The 15,773-nt window shown below is 62.9% G+C and overlaps 4 pseudogenes; all 4 read right to left on the bottom strand.

The window, feature by feature from the left end:
• Window positions 1-2,443: 2,443 nt before the first annotated feature.
• On the bottom strand, window positions 2,444-2,562 carry LOC142873585 (uncharacterized; annotated as a pseudogene).
• Window positions 2,563-6,061: 3,499 nt separating this feature from the next.
• On the bottom strand, window positions 6,062-6,184 carry LOC142873629 (uncharacterized; annotated as a pseudogene).
• Window positions 6,185-9,981: 3,797 nt separating this feature from the next.
• Window positions 9,982-10,100, bottom strand: LOC142873574 (uncharacterized; annotated as a pseudogene).
• Window positions 10,101-13,950: 3,850 nt separating this feature from the next.
• LOC142873563 (uncharacterized) lies at window positions 13,951-14,069 on the bottom strand (annotated as a pseudogene).
• Between the last annotated feature and the right edge of the window lie 1,704 nt (window positions 14,070-15,773).

The following is a 15,773-nucleotide window of genomic DNA, read 5'->3' as shown; positions in this document are numbered from 1 at the left end:
TAAAGAGTCACCCGCAAGAGAATCCTGGTCCCAAAGGAGCCTTCTGGGGGACCCCTGCTGAGAGAGGTTGTGGGCATGGCCCGCTGGGGCTCTGCCCGACCCAGGGCTGAGAGATGCAACCTCCCAGCTCTGGGTCCCTGCAGGAAGTGTTGGCAAGCACAGGGCCAGTCCTCCAAAGGCCCAGGTGCAGGGAGCCCAGGCCAAGCAGCCTGTGGAAGAAGCCACATGCTGTGCCACCCCGGGGAACACGACTGCAGGCCACGGCCCTTCCCACCTCCTCCTCCTCCACCTCCTCCTCCTCCTCCTCCTCCTCCTCCTCCTCCTCCTCCCACCCCGCCCCCGCCCCCGCCCCCACATGGCACAGGGCCCAGAGACACCTCAGACACTTGCTACCCAAAGTGCAAAGGGCATCAGTTGCTCCTCCAAACCCCCCCCCCAGCCCAGCAGACCGCGTTGTCCAGCCAGCCCCCGGGCCTCCCTGGGGTGCCCAGCACAAAAGTGCAGACACCCACCGGACCCTCAATCTCAGTTTTCGGATGTTTTTGCCACTCTAAGGATCCGCAGGCCAGCTGGGCCTTCTGGCAGGACAGAGAGCCCCGGAATCCGACGTGGAGAGCTGGGTATACATCCCCATGAGGAGGCGGTCCCCACCTCCGCGGCTATCCCCTTGCGGGGAGCGGCAGCCGCGGGGCCTCAGAGAAGACACCAGGCTGGGCCCCCACGGCACAGCGGGAGCACGTCCCCCGCAGGCCACTTAGCGACGGCGGCCAGCCGGCGGACGGTTGGGTTGCGCGAGACGCTGCGGCCGCCCTGCTACCGGGTTCCTGGGAGGGCGTCCTGGAACCAGCGTCCACACCAAGCCCTTGGAAGGCCCAGGCGACGGAGGAGCCCCGTCAGGCAGGGGCCGAGGACGGTGACGGCCCGGGCGGGGAGGAGCGTGTCAGGCAGGGGCAGAGGACGGTGACAGGTGATAGGCCGGGCGGGAAGGAGTCAGTCAGGCAGGGGCCGTGGAGGAGACGGGCTGGGTAAGGGTTAGGGTTAGTGTCAGGGCACAAGTCACAATCGCAAAGACCTGGAAGCCACCCGAGTGCCCATCGACCCACGAGTGGGTAAATAAAATGTGGCGCGTGGACACCACGGAGTGCTATTCGGCTATGAGGAGCAGCGGTGAGGGGGCACCTCTCGTGGTTCTCCTGGCCAGAGCTGGAACCCGTTCCAGTAAGCCAAGTATCCCAAGAATGGACACACGAGCACCACGTGCTCGCGCTCACCAGCAAATGGGTACGAACCGATGGACACCTAAGTGGACACAGAGGAATCACCTTCTTCAGGTGGGTGTCGGGCGGGTGGGGGGAGGGGATGGGCATACACATCCATTAGGAATGGGGTGGGTACGCACCGACTGGGGGATGGGCGCACTTGAAGCTCTGACCCGAGGGGGGAGGCTGGGAGAGGGCAACGCACCCGACCTTAACATTGGTGCCCCCACAATATGCTGGAACAACATGAGAGGTAAATGAATAAGAACACGGGGGGGGGAGGGGGGCACGGGCAACACATGTCACCTTAATACTTGGACTCCCATCATCTGCTTGAAAAGAGAGAGAAAAGAAAATGCAATAATAGAGATAAGAGACACTTTTTCAAAATAATGAATCCGGCCGGGCGCTGTGGCTCACGCCTGTAATCCTAGCACTTGGGAGGCCGAGGCGGGCGGATTGCTCAAGGTCAGGAGTTCAAAACCAGCCTGAGCAAGAGCGAGACCCCGTCTCTACTATAAATAGTAAGAAATTAATTGGCCAACTGATATATATATAAAAAATTAGCGGGGCATGGTGGCGCATGCCTGCAGTCCCAGCTACCCGGGAGGCTGAGGCAGAAGGATCACTCGAGCCCAGGAGTTTGAAGTTGCTGTGAGCTAGGCTGACGCCACGGCACTCACTCTAGCCTGGGCAACAAACCGAGACTCTGTCTCAAAAAAAAAAAAAAAAAAAAAATGAATCCGAAGAGAAAAGTAAAAGGAGGCCTGTGGAGCAGGTCTGGGTGTGACTCCGGATCCCCGAACATCAGGTGCCACCACCAAAGATTCCTACGTGTAGCTCATAGAACCCCAAAAGCAACGGGAGGAGTTCTGGTCACATACTCCCTCAAAATGACATCCTGGCCTTCTTCTGGAACTCCCTCCCCTCTCAGACTCTCAAGGTTTCCTCCAGCGTGTCGGCTCCCACAGAGCAGACCTTAGGTCTGAGACCTGACTGTCCAGAAGCCACGCATGCTGCCGCGTGGCGGCGGTGTCACGGCTCGGGACAAGAGGAGGCCCCACGGTGCGGGCTGGGGCGCCAGGCACCGCGGCGGGCGCTGAGGGTGGGGGTCACCCCCACCCCGGGCCGCCCCCGCACTCCCAGAAACGCTACAGAACCAGAGGCAAAAAAAAAAAAGAAGAAGCCTACGGCACCCGGTATTCCCGGGCGGTCTCCCATCCAAGTTCTAACCAGGCCCGACCCTGCTTAGCTTCCGAGACCAGACGGGATCGGGCGCGTTCGGGGTGGTGTGGCCGTGGACGGCGGAGGGCGCCCCTGCCCCGCTCAAGAAGCCGAGCCTCTCTGCGCTTCCCCGCCGCCTCCTCCCGCCCCAGGCCCCGCGCCGGGCCGGGCCTGTTGAGTTCGCCGGCCGGGTCCCGCGGGCTCCGAGGGACGGGGGTGACAGGCGGGGCGGGCAGGGAGCGGCGGGCCGGGGTTGGGGGCTGTCTCTGTATACACACACACTCACACTCACACTCACTCACTCACTCACACTCACACAAGATGCGCCTCCACGGCTGGACCCGCCAAGGTGGAGCCCTCCCAGCCCCCCTCGTCTCCTCGCCTGGCCTCCTTCACCTACCCGCTGCCCACCCCCAGCGCGTCGCCGCCGCTGACTGCGCACGCGCGCACCGGCACCGGGCGCTCGCCCTTTGACCCCAGCCAGGGGCCGCCCTCCCCCACAACCCCTTTCAGCTGTGCCCCCCGCCCTGTGGGCGGGCTGCCGCCTATTCCCCCGGGCCAGGGCTGGGGCACAGCGCAAGGGGGAGGGGAGCGAGTGTATGGGGCATCTCTCTCTGGGGATGTGTCCCATGGGTGGGGTGGGGTGGGGTGGGGTGGCGTGGTTTGTGGGGCGCTGAAGAAATCAGTCCCCTCCATCTCCTACCTCTGGAAAACGCCCAAGCCCTTGGAGAACTGCCGGCACCGCGACCGTGGGGGCCGGGACCCTCCTCTGTGTCCTCCTGTGGCCCGGTCCAAGGGGCCTGGGCCTGGCCGGGGCTGCATTGGACCCCGACCACCCTGGCGTGTGGACTCGCTAAAAATCGGCGATTAGATATTGGATTCCAGCTTCCTTGAGGTCATTTCACTAATGAGTGCACCGGAAAGAGTTTCCTAATCCATCTGTGAGGGTGGCAACTGAAAGAGAATTTGAAAGCTGACAGAATAGGCGAGGGAAGGCATAGGAGATTTCCACACCCAGCAAGGAAGACTTTCCCGAAATGGAAGAAAGAAAGGAGCAAACAGAGACACCGGTAGCCCGCCCGGAAAAGAGTCTGCCCCTGAGAGAAAGTACCCTGACCAGGTTCACCCGTGGGTGGGTGGCCAGCTAGCGGCATTCAGAAGAGCGAGGCCCGCAGTCTGTGCGGAAGACACCTGCACTCGGGTGTGTGTGGCGGCACGATTCACAAGCAGCTCCAGATGTTAAACCAAGGAGAAGCCAGGGAGTTCCCAACGCCCCAGGTGTCCTCAGCCCACGACTGGCTGCTGTGGGAATGCGAAGCCCGGCTCCTTGTCTCAGAGCGGCACAACCAGGAGGTGTGACGTACACCCCGGGGTTCCCAGGAGGATCAGGCTGAAGCTGGGACTTGGCCTCAAAGTGTCCCCTCGCATGGCCACCCCCTTCCCCTTCCTGCTCCTCTACTCCTGGTGCCCCTCCATCCAGGGGCCAGACCTTAAAGAGTCACTGCAAGAGAATCCTGGTCCCCAAGGAGCCTTCTGGGGGACCGGTGCTGAGAGAGGTTGTGGGCATGGCCCGCTGGGGCTCTGCCCGACCCAGGGCTGAGAGATGCAACCTCCCAGCTCTGGGTCCCTGCAGGAAGCGTTGGCAAGCACAGGGCCGGTCCTCCAAAGGCCCAGGTGCAGGGAGCCCAGGCCAAGCAGCCTGTGGAAGAAGCCACTTGCCCTGCCACCCCGGGAACACGACTGCAGGCCCCGGCCCTTCCCACCTCCTCCTCCTCCTCCTCTTCCCCCCCCGCCCCCCCCCGACATGGCACAGGGCTCAGAGACACCTCAGACTCTTGCTACCCAAAGTGCAAAGGGCATCAGTTGCTCCTCTAACCCCCCCCCCCCCCCGCCCAGCAGACCGCGTTGTCCAGCCAGCCCCCGGGCCTCCCTGGGGTGCCCAGCACAAAAGCGCAGACACCCACCGGACCCTCAATCTCAGCTTTCGGATGTTTTTGCCACTCTAAGGACCCGCAGGCCAGCTGGGCCTTCGGGCAGGACAGAGAGCCCCGGAATCCGACGTGGAGAGCTGCGTGTACGTCCCCATCAGGAGGCGGTCCCCACCTCCGCGACTCTCCCCTTGCGGGGAGCGGCAGCCGCAGGGCCTCAGGGAAGACACCAGGCTGGGTCCCCGCGGCACAGCGGGGGCCCCGCACGCGACTTAGGGACGGCTGCTGGAGACTGCTGCGGCCACCCTGCTGCCGGGTTTCTGGAGGGCTTCCTGGAAGCAGCGTCCACACCAAGCCCTTGGAAGGCCCAGGCGACGGAGGAGCCGGTCAGGCAGGGGCCGAGGACGGTGAGAGGCCGGACGGGCGGGAAGGAGCATGTCAGGCAGGGGCAGAGGACGGTGACAGGCCGGGCGGGAAGGAGCCGGTCAGGCGGGGGCCCGGGACAGTGACGGGCCTGGGCCTGGCCGGGGAGGAGTGCGTCAGGCAGGGGCAGAGGACACGGGCTGGGTAAGGGTTAGGGTGACAGTTAGGGCACAATTCACACAATCGCAAAGATGTGGAAGCGACCCGAGTGCCCATCCATCCAGGAGTGCATTAATAAAATGTGGCGCGTGGACACCACGGAGTGCCATTGGGCTGTGAGGAGCAGCGGTGAGAGGGCGCCTCTCGTGTTCTCCTGGCCAGAGCTGGAACCCGTTCCAGTAAGCCAAGTATCCCAAGAATGGACACACGAGCGCCCCGTGAGCGCGCTCACCAGCAAATGGGTACGAACGGATGGACACCTAAGTGGACAGAGAGGAATCACCTTCATCATCGGGTGGGTGTCGGGCGGGTGGGGGGAGGGGAGGGGCATACACCTCCATTAGGAATGGGGTGGGTGCGCACCGACTGGGGGATGGGCGCACTTGAAGCTCTGACCCGAGGGGGGAGGCTGGGAGAGGGCAACGTACCCGACCTTAACATTGGTGCCCCCACAATACGCTGGAACAACATGAGAGGTAAATGAATAAGAACACAGGGGGGAGGGGGCACGGGCAACACATGTCACCTGAATACTTGTACTCCCATCATCTGCTTGAAAAGAGAGAGAAAAGAAAATGCAATGAGAGAGGTAAGAGACACTTTTTAAAAATAACGACTCCAAAGAGAAAAGTAAAAGGAGGCCTGTGGAGCAGGTCTGGGTGTGACTCCGGATCCCCCAACATCAGCTGCCACCACCAAAGATTCCTACGTGGAGCCCATAGAACCCCAAAAGCAACGGGACGAGTTCTGGTCCCATACTCCCTCAAAATGACATCCTGGCCTCCTTCTGGAACTCCCTCCCCTCTCAGACTCTCAAGGTTTCCTCCAGCGTGTCGGTTCCCACAGAGCAGACCTTTGGTCTGAGACCTGACAGTCCAGATGCCACGCATGCTGCCGCGTGGCGGCGGTGTCGCGGCTTGGGACAAGAGGAGGCCCCACGGTGCGGGCTGGGGCGCCAGGCACCCCACGGCGGGCGCTGAGGGTGGGGGTGACCCCCACCCCGGGCCGCCGCCGCGCTCCCAGAAAGGGGACAGAACAAGAGGCAAAAAAAAAAAAAAAAGAAGAAGAAGCCTACGGCACCCGGTATTCCCAGGCGGTCTTCTCCCATCCAAGTACTAACCAGGCCCGACCCTGCTTAGCTTCCGAGACCAGAGGAGACCGGGGGGCGTTCAGGGTGGTGTGGCCCTAGACGGCGGAGGGCGCCCCTGCCCCACTCAAGATCCCAGCGTCTCTGCGCTTCCCCGCCGCCTCCTCCCGCCCCAGGCCCCGCGCCCGGCAGGGCCTGTTGAGTTCGCCGGCCGGGTCCGGCGGGCTCCGAGGGACGGGGGTGACGGGCCGGGCCGGGCGGCCGGGGCGGGCCGGGGCGGGGGGCTGTCTCTCTCTCCACACACACACACTCACACTCACTCACACTCACACAAGATGCGCCTCCACGGCTGGACCCGCCAAGGTGGAGCCCTCCCAGCCCCCCTCGTCTCCTCGCCTGGCCTCCTTCACCTACCCGCTGCCCACCCCCAGTGCGTCGCCACCGCTGACTGCGCACGCGCGCACCGGGCGCTCGCCCTTTGACCCCAGCCAGGGGCCGCCCTCCCCCACAACCCCTTTCAGCTGTGCCCCCCGCCCTGTGGGCGGGCTGCCGCCTATTCCCCCGGGCCAGGGCTGGGGCACAGCGCAAGGGGGAGGGGAGCGAGTGTATGGGGCATCTCTCTCTGGGGATGTGTCCCATGGGTGGGGTGGGGTGGGGTGGGGTGGCGTGGTTTGTGGGGCGCTGAAGAAATCAGTCCCCTCCATCTCCTACCTCTGGAAAACGCCCAAGCCCTTGGAGAACTGCCGGCACCGCTACCGTGGGGGCCGGGACCCTCCTCTGTGTCCTCCTGTGGCCCGGTCCAAGGGGCCTGGGCCTGGCCGGGGCTGCATTGGACCCCGACCACCCTGGCGTGTGGACTCGCTAAAAATCGGCGATTAGATATTGGATTCCAGCTTCCTTGAGGTCATTTCACTAATGAGTGCACCGGAAAGAGTTTCCTAATCCATCTGTGAGGGTGGCAACTGAAAGAGAATTTGAAAGCTGACAGAATAGGCGAGGGAAGGCATAGGAGATTTCCACACCCAGCAAGGAAGACTTTCCCGAAATGGAAGAAAGAAAGGAGCAAACAGAGACACCGGTAGCCCGCCCGGAAAAGAGTCTGCCCCTGAGAGAAAGTACCCTGACCAGGTTCACCCGTGGGTGGGTGGCCAGCTAGCGGCATTCAGAAGAGCGAGGCCCGCAGTCTGTGCGGAAGACACCTGCACTCGGGTGTGTGTGGCGGCACGATTCACAAGCAGCTCCAGATGTTAAACCAAGGAGAAGCCAGGGAGTTCCCAACGCCCCAGGTGTCCTCAGCCCACGACTGGCTGCTGTGGGAATGCGACGCCCGGCTCCTTGTCTCAGAGCGGGACAACCAGGAGGTGTGACGTACACCCCGGGGTTCCCAGGAGGATCAGGCTGAAGCTGGGACTTGGCCTGAAAGTGTCCCCTCGCATGGCCACCCCCTTCCCCTTCCTGCTCCTCTACTCCTGGTGCCCCTCCATCCAGGGGCCAGACCTTAAAGAGTCACCGCAAGAGAATCCTGGTCCCCAAGGAGCCTTCTGGGGGACCGGTACTGAGAGAGGTTGTGGGCATGGCCCGCTGGGGCTCTGCCCGACCCAGGGCTGAGAGATGCAACCTCCCAGCTCTGGGTCCCTGCAGGAAGCGTTGGCAAGCACAGGGCCGGTCCTCCAAAGGCCCAGGTGCAGGGAGCCCAGGCCAAGCAGCCTGTGGAAGAAGCCACTTGCCCTGCCACCCCGGGAACACGACTGCAGGCCCCGGCCCTTCCCACCTCCTCCTCCTCCTCCTCTTCCCCCCCCGCCCCCCCCCCGACATGGCACAGGGCTCAGAGACACCTCAGACTCTTGCTACCCAAAGTGCAAAGGGCATCAGTTGCTCCTCTAACCCCCCCCCCCGCCCAGCAGACCGCGTTGTCCAGCCAGCCCCCGGGCCTCCCTGGGGTGCCCAGCACAAAAGCGCAGACACCCACCGGACCCTCAATCTCAGTTTTCGGATGTTTTTGCCACTCTAAGGATCCGCAGGCCAGCTGGGCCTTCTGGCAGGACAGAGAGCCCCGGAATCCGACGTGGAGAGCTGGGTATACGTCCCCATGAGGATGCGGTCCCCACCTCCGCGGCTATCCCCTTGCGGGGAGCGGCAGCCGCGGGGCCTCAGAGAAGACACCAGGCTGGGCCCCCACGGCACAGCGGGAGCACGTCCCCCGCAGGCCACTTAGCGACGGCGGCCAGCCGGCGGACGGTTGGGTTGCGCGAGACGCTGCGGCCGCCCTGCTACCGGGTTCCTGGGAGGGCGTCCTGGAACCAGCGTCCACACCAAGCCCTTGGAAGGCCCAGGCGACGGAGGAGCCCCGTCAGGCAGGGGCCGAGGACGGTGACGGCCCGGGCGGGGAGGAGCGTGTCAGGCAGGGGCAGAGGACGGTGACAGGTGATAGGCCGGGCGGGAAGGAGTCAGTCAGGCAGGGGCCGTGGAGGAGACGGGCTGGGCAAGGGTTAGGGTTAGTGTCAGGGCACAAGTCACAATCGCAAAGACCTGGAAGCCACCCGAGTGCCCATCGACCCACGAGTGGGTAAATAAAATGTGGCGCGTGGACACCACGGAGTGCTATTCGGCTATGAGGAGCAGCGGTGAGGGGGCACCTCTCGTGGTTCTCCTGGCCAGAGCTGGAACCCGTTCCAGTAAGCCAAGTATCCCAAGAATGGACACACGAGCACCACGTGCTCGCGCTCACCAGCAAATGGGTACGAACCGATGGACACCTAAGTGGACACAGAGGAATCACCTTCTTCGGGTGGGTGTCGGGCGGGTGGGGGGAGGGGATGGGCATACACATCCATTAGGAATGGGGTGGGTACGCACCGACTGGGGGATGGGCGCACTTGAAGCTCTGACCCGAGGGGGGAGGCTGGGAGAGGGCAACGCACCCGACCTTAACATTGGTGCCCCCACAATATGCTGGAACAACATGAGAGGTAAATGAATAAGAACACGGGGGGGGGAGGGGGGCACGGGCAACACATGTCACCTTAATACTTGGACTCCCATCATCTGCTTGAAAAGAGAGAGAAAAGAAAATGCAATAATAGAGATAAGAGACACTTTTTCAAAATAATGAATCCGGCCGGGCGCTGTGGCTCACGCCTGTAATCCTAGCACTTGGGAGGCCGAGGCGGGCGGATTGCTCAAGGTCAGGAGTTCAAAACCAGCCTGAGCAAGAGCGAGACCCCGTCTCTACTATAAATAGTAAGAAATTAATTGGCCAACTGATATATATATAAAAAATTAGCGGGGCATGGTGGCGCATGCCTGCAGTCCCAGCTACCCGGGAGGCTGAGGCAGAAGGATCACTCGAGCCCAGGAGTTTGAAGTTGCTGTGAGCTAGGCTGACGCCACGGCACTCACTCTAGCCTGGGCAACAAACCGAGACTCTGTCTCAAAAAAAAAAAAAAAAAAAAAAATGAATCCGAAGAGAAAAGTAAAAGGAGGCCTGTGGAGCAGGTCTGGGTGTGACTCCGGATCCCCGAACATCAGGTGCCACCACCAAAGATTCCTACGTGTAGCTCATAGAACCCCAAAAGCAACGGGAGGAGTTCTGGTCACATACTCCCTCAAAATGACATCCTGGCCTTCTTCTGGAACTCCCTCCCCTCTCAGACTCTCAAGGTTTCCTCCAGCGTGTCGGCTCCCACAGAGCAGACCTTAGGTCTGAGACCTGACTGTCCAGAAGCCACGCATGCTGCCGCGTGGCGGCGGTGTCACGGCTCGGGACAAGAGGAGGCCCCACGGTGCGGGCTGGGGCGCCAGGCACCGCGGCGGGCGCTGAGGGTGGGGGTCACCCCCACCCTGGGCCGCCCCCGCACTCCCAGAAACGCTACAGAACCAGAGGCAAAAAAAAAAAAGAAGAAGCCTACGGCACCCGGTATTCCCGGGCGGTCTCCCATCCAAGTTCTAACCAGGCCCGACCCTGCTTAGCTTCCGAGACCAGACGGGATCGGGCGCGTTCGGGGTGGTGTGGCCGTGGACGGCGGAGGGCGCCCCTGCCCCGCTCAAGAAGCCGAGCCTCTCTGCGCTTCCCCGCCGCCTCCTCCCGCCCCAGGCCCCGCGCCGGGCCGGGCCTGTTGAGTTCGCCGGCCGGGTCCCGCGGGCTCCGAGGGACGGGGGTGACAGGCGGGGCGGGCAGGGAGCGGCGGGCCGGGGTTGGGGGCTGTCTCTGTATACACACACACTCACACTCACACTCACTCACTCACACTCACACTCACACAAGATGCGCCTCCACGGCTGGACCCGCCAAGGTGGAGACCTTCAAGCCCCCCTCCTCTCCTTGCCTGGCCTCCTTCACCTCCCCGCCCCCCACCCCCAGCGCGCCGGGGCCGCTGACTGCGCACGGGCGGGAGGGGCGGGGGGCTCGCCCTTTGACCCCAGCCAGGGGCGGCCCTCCCCCACAACCCCTTTCAGCTGCGCCCCCACCCTGTGGCCCGGCGGCCGCCTATTCCCCGGGGCCAGGGCTGGGGCACAGCGCACGGGGGAGGGGAGCCAGTGTATGGGGCGTCTCTCTCTCTCTCGGGATGTGTCCCATGGGTGGGGTGGGGTGGCGTGGTTTGTGGGGCGCTGAAGAAATCAGTCCCCTCCATCTCCTCCCTCTGGAAAACACCCAAGCCCTTGGAGAACTGCCCGCACCGCTACCGTGGGGGCCGGGACCCTCCTCTGTGTCCTCCTGTGGCCCAGTCCAAGGGGCCTGGGCCTGGCCGGGGCTGCATTGGACCCCAACCACCCTGGCGTGTGGACTCGCTAAAAATCGGCGATTAGATATTGGATTCCAGCGTCATTGAGGTCATTTCACTAATGAGTGCACCGCAAAGAGTTTCCTAATCCATCTGTGAGGGTGGCAACCGAAAGAGAATTTTAGAGCTGACAGAATAGGCGAGGAAAGGCATAGGAGATTTCCACACCCAGTAAGGAAGCCTTTCCCGAAATGGAAGAAAGAAAGGAGCAAACAGAGACACCGGTAGCCCGCCCGGATGAGAGTCTGCCCCCGAGAGAAAGTACCCTGACCAGGTTCACCCGTGGGTGGGTCGCGAGCTAGCGGCATTCAGAAGAGCGAGGCCCGCAGTCTGTGCAGAAGACACCTGCACTCGGGTGTGTGTGGCGGCACAATTCACAAGCAGCTCCAGATGTTAAACCAAGGAGAAGCCAGGGAGTTCCCAACGCCCCAGGTGTCCTCAGCCCACGACTGGCTGCTGTGGGAATGCGAAGCCCGGCTCCTTGTCTCAGAGCGGGGCAACCAGGAGGTGTGATGTCCACCCCGGGGTTCCCAGGAGGATCAGGCTGAAGCTGGGACTTGGCCTCAAAGTGTCCCCTCGCATGGCCACCCCCTTCCCCTTCCTGCTCCTCTACTCCTGGTGCCCCTCCATCCAGGGGCCAGACCTTAAAGAGTCACCCGCAAGAGAATCCTGGTCCCAAAGGAGCCTTCTGGGGGACCCCTGCTGAGAGAGGTTGTGGGCATGGCCCGCTGGGGCTCTGCCCGACCCAGGGCTGAGAGATGCAACCTCCCAGCTCTGGGTCCCTGCAGGAAGTGTTGGCAAGCACAGGGCCAGTCCTCCAAAGGCCCAGGTGCAGGGAGCCCAGGCCAAGCAGCCTGTGGAAGAAGCCACATGCTGTGCCACCCCGGGGAACACGACTGCAGGCCACGGCCCTTCCCACCTCCTCCTCCTCCACCTCCTCCTCCTCCTCCTCCTCCTCCTCCTCCTCCTCCTCCCACCCCGCCCCCGCCCCCGCCCCCACATGGCACAGGGCCCAGAGACACCTCAGACACTTGCTACCCAAAGTGCAAAGGGCATCAGTTGCTCCTCCAAACCCCCCCCCCAGCCCAGCAGACCGCGTTGTCCAGCCAGCCCCCGGGCCTCCCTGGGGTGCCCAGCACAAAAGTGCAGACACCCACCGGACCCTCAATCTCAGTTTTCGGATGTTTTTGCCACTCTAAGGATCCGCAGGCCAGCTGGGCCTTCTGGCAGGACAGAGAGCCCCGGAATCCGACGTGGAGAGCTGGGTATACATCCCCATGAGGAGGCGGTCCCCACCTCCGCGGCTATCCCCTTGCGGGGAGCGGCAGCCGCGGGGCCTCAGAGAAGACACCAGGCTGGGCCCCCACGGCACAGCGGGAGCACGTCCCCCGCAGGCCACTTAGCGACGGCGGCCAGCCGGCGGACGGTTGGGTTGCGCGAGACGCTGCGGCCGCCCTGCTACCGGGTTCCTGGGAGGGCGTCCTGGAACCAGCGTCCACACCAAGCCCTTGGAAGGCCCAGGCGACGGAGGAGCCCCGTCAGGCAGGGGCCGAGGACGGTGACGGCCCGGGCGGGGAGGAGCGTGTCAGGCAGGGGCAGAGGACGGTGACAGGTGATAGGCCGGGCGGGAAGGAGTCAGTCAGGCAGGGGCCGTGGAGGAGACGGGCTGGGTAAGGGTTAGGGTTAGTGTCAGGGCACAAGTCACAATCGCAAAGACCTGGAAGCCACCCGAGTGCCCATCGACCCACGAGTGGGTAAATAAAATGTGGCGCGTGGACACCACGGAGTGCTATTCGGCTATGAGGAGCAGCGGTGAGGGGGCACCTCTCGTGGTTCTCCTGGCCAGAGCTGGAACCCGTTCCAGTAAGCCAAGTATCCCAAGAATGGACACACGAGCACCACGTGCTCGCGCTCACCAGCAAATGGGTACGAACCGATGGACACCTAAGTGGACACAGAGGAATCACCTTCTTCGGGTGGGTGTCGGGCGGGTGGGGGGAGGGGATGGGCATACACATCCATTAGGAATGGGGTGGGTACGCACCGACTGGGGGATGGGCGCACTTGAAGCTCTGACCCGAGGGGGGAGGCTGGGAGAGGGCAACGCACCCGACCTTAACATTGGTGCCCCCACAATATGCTGGAACAACATGAGAGGTAAATGAATAAGAACACGGGGGGGGGAGGGGGGCACGGGCAACACATGTCACCTTAATACTTGGACTCCCATCATCTGCTTGAAAAGAGAGAGAAAAGAAAATGCAATAATAGAGATAAGAGACACTTTTTCAAAATAATGAATCCGGCCGGGCGCTGTGGCTCACGCCTGTAATCCTAGCACTTGGGAGGCCGAGGCGGGCGGATTGCTCAAGGTCAGGAGTTCAAAACCAGCCTGAGCAAGAGCGAGACCCCGTCTCTACTATAAATAGTAAGAAATTAATTGGCCAACTGATATATATATAAAAAATTAGCGGGGCATGGTGGCGCATGCCTGCAGTCCCAGCTACCCGGGAGGCTGAGGCAGAAGGATCACTCGAGCCCAGGAGTTTGAAGTTGCTGTGAGCTAGGCTGACGCCACGGCACTCACTCTAGCCTGGGCAACAAACCGAGACTCTGTCTCAAAAAAAAAAAAAAAAAAAAAAATGAATCCGAAGAGAAAAGTAAAAGGAGGCCTGTGGAGCAGGTCTGGGTGTGACTCCGGATCCCCGAACATCAGGTGCCACCACCAAAGATTCCTACGTGTAGCTCATAGAACCCCAAAAGCAACGGGAGGAGTTCTGGTCACATACTCCCTCAAAATGACATCCTGGCCTTCTTCTGGAACTCCCTCCCCTCTCAGACTCTCAAGGTTTCCTCCAGCGTGTCGGCTCCCACAGAGCAGACCTTAGGTCTGAGACCTGACTGTCCAGAAGCCACGCATGCTGCCGCGTGGCGGCGGTGTCACGGCTCGGGACAAGAGGAGGCCCCACGGTGCGGGCTGGGGCGCCAGGCACCGCGGCGGGCGCTGAGGGTGGGGGTCACCCCCACCCCGGGCCGCCCCCGCACTCCCAGAAACGCTACAGAACCAGAGGCAAAAAAAAAAAAGAAGAAGCCTACGGCACCCGGTATTCCCGGGCGGTCTCCCATCCAAGTTCTAACCAGGCCCGACCCTGCTTAGCTTCCGAGACCAGACGGGATCGGGCGCGTTCGGGGTGGTGTGGCCGTGGACGGCGGAGGGCGCCCCTGCCCCGCTCAAGAAGCCGAGCCTCTCTGCGCTTCCCCGCCGCCTCCTCCCGCCCCAGGCCCCGCGCCGGGCCGGGCCTGTTGAGTTCGCCGGCCGGGTCCCGCGGGCTCCGAGGGACGGGGGTGACAGGCGGGGCGGGCAGGGAGCGGCGGGCCGGGGTTGGGGGCTGTCTCTGTATACACACACACTCACACTCACACTCACTCACTCACACTCACACTCACACAAGATGCGCCTCCACGGCTGGACCCGCCAAGGTGGAGACCTTCAAGCCCCCCTCCTCTCCTTGCCTGGCCTCCTTCACCTCCCCGCCCCCCACCCCCAGCGCGCCGGGGCCGCTGACTGCGCACGGGCGGGAGGGGCGGGGGGCTCGCCCTTTGACCCCAGCCAGGGGCGGCCCTCCCCCACAACCCCTTTCAGCTGCGCCCCCACCCTGTGGCCCGGCGGCCGCCTATTCCCCGGGGCCAGGGCTGGGGCACAGCGCACGGGGGAGGGGAGCCAGTGTATGGGGCGTCTCTCTCTCTCTCGGGATGTGTCCCATGGGTGGGGTGGGGTGGCGTGGTTTGTGGGGCGCTGAAGAAATCAGTCCCCTCCATCTCCTCCCTCTGGAAAACACCCAAGCCCTTGGAGAACTGCCCGCACCGCTACCGTGGGGGCCGGGACCCTCCTCTGTGTCCTCCTGTGGCCCAGTCCAAGGGGCCTGGGCCTGGCCGGGGCTGCATTGGACCCCAACCACCCTGGCGTGTGGACTCGCTAAAAATCGGCGATTAGATATTGGATTCCAGCGTCATTGAGGTCATTTCACTAATGAGTGCACCGCAAAGAGTTTCCTAATCCATCTGTGAGGGTGGCAACCGAAAGAGAATTTTAGAGCTGACAGAATAGGCGAGGAAAGGCATAGGAGATTTCCACACCCAGTAAGGAAGCCTTTCCCGAAATGGAAGAAAGAAAGGAGCAAACAGAGACACCGGTAGCCCGCCCGGATGAGAGTCTGCCCCCGAGAGAAAGTACCCTGACCAGGTTCACCCGTGGGTGGGTCGCGAGCTAGCGGCATTCAGAAGAGCGAGGCCCGCAGTCTGTGCAGAAGACACCTGCACTCGGGTGTGTGTGGCGGCACAATTCACAAGCAGCTCCAGATGTTAAACCAAGGAGAAGCCAGGGAGTTCCCAACGCCCCAGGTGTCCTCAGCCCACGACTGGCTGCTGTGGGAATGCGAAGCCCGGCTCCTTGTCTCAGAGCGGGGCAACCAGGAGGTGTGATGTCCACCCCGGGGTTCCCAGGAGGATCAGGCTGAAGCTGGGACTTGGCCTCAAAGTGTCCCCTCGCATGGCCACCCCCTTCCCCTTCCTGCTCCTCTACTCCTGGTGCCCCTCCATCCAGGGGCCAGACCTTAAAGAGTCACCCGCAAGAGAATCCTGGTCCCAAAGGAGCCTTCTGGGGGACCCCTGCTGAGAGAGGTTGTGGGCATGGCCCGCTGGGGCTCTGCCCGACCCAGGGCTGAGAGATGCAACCTCCCAGCTCTGGGTCCCTGCAGGAAGTGTTGGCAAGCACAGGGCCAGTCCTCCAAAGGCCCAGGTGCAGGGAGCCCAGGCCAAGCAGCCTGTGGAAGAAGCCACATGCTGTGCCACCCCGGGGAACACGACTGCAGGCCACGGCCCTTCCCACCTCCTCCTCCTCCACCTCCTCCTC

The sequence above is a fragment of the Microcebus murinus genome, chromosome 10 (genome assembly GCF_040939455.1).
Source record: "Microcebus murinus isolate Inina chromosome 10, M.murinus_Inina_mat1.0, whole genome shotgun sequence".
Taxonomy (NCBI): Eukaryota; Metazoa; Chordata; class Mammalia; order Primates; family Cheirogaleidae; genus Microcebus; species Microcebus murinus.
The sequence above is the reverse complement of the archived record's forward strand: the minus strand, read 5'-3'. Positions and strand labels throughout refer to the sequence as shown.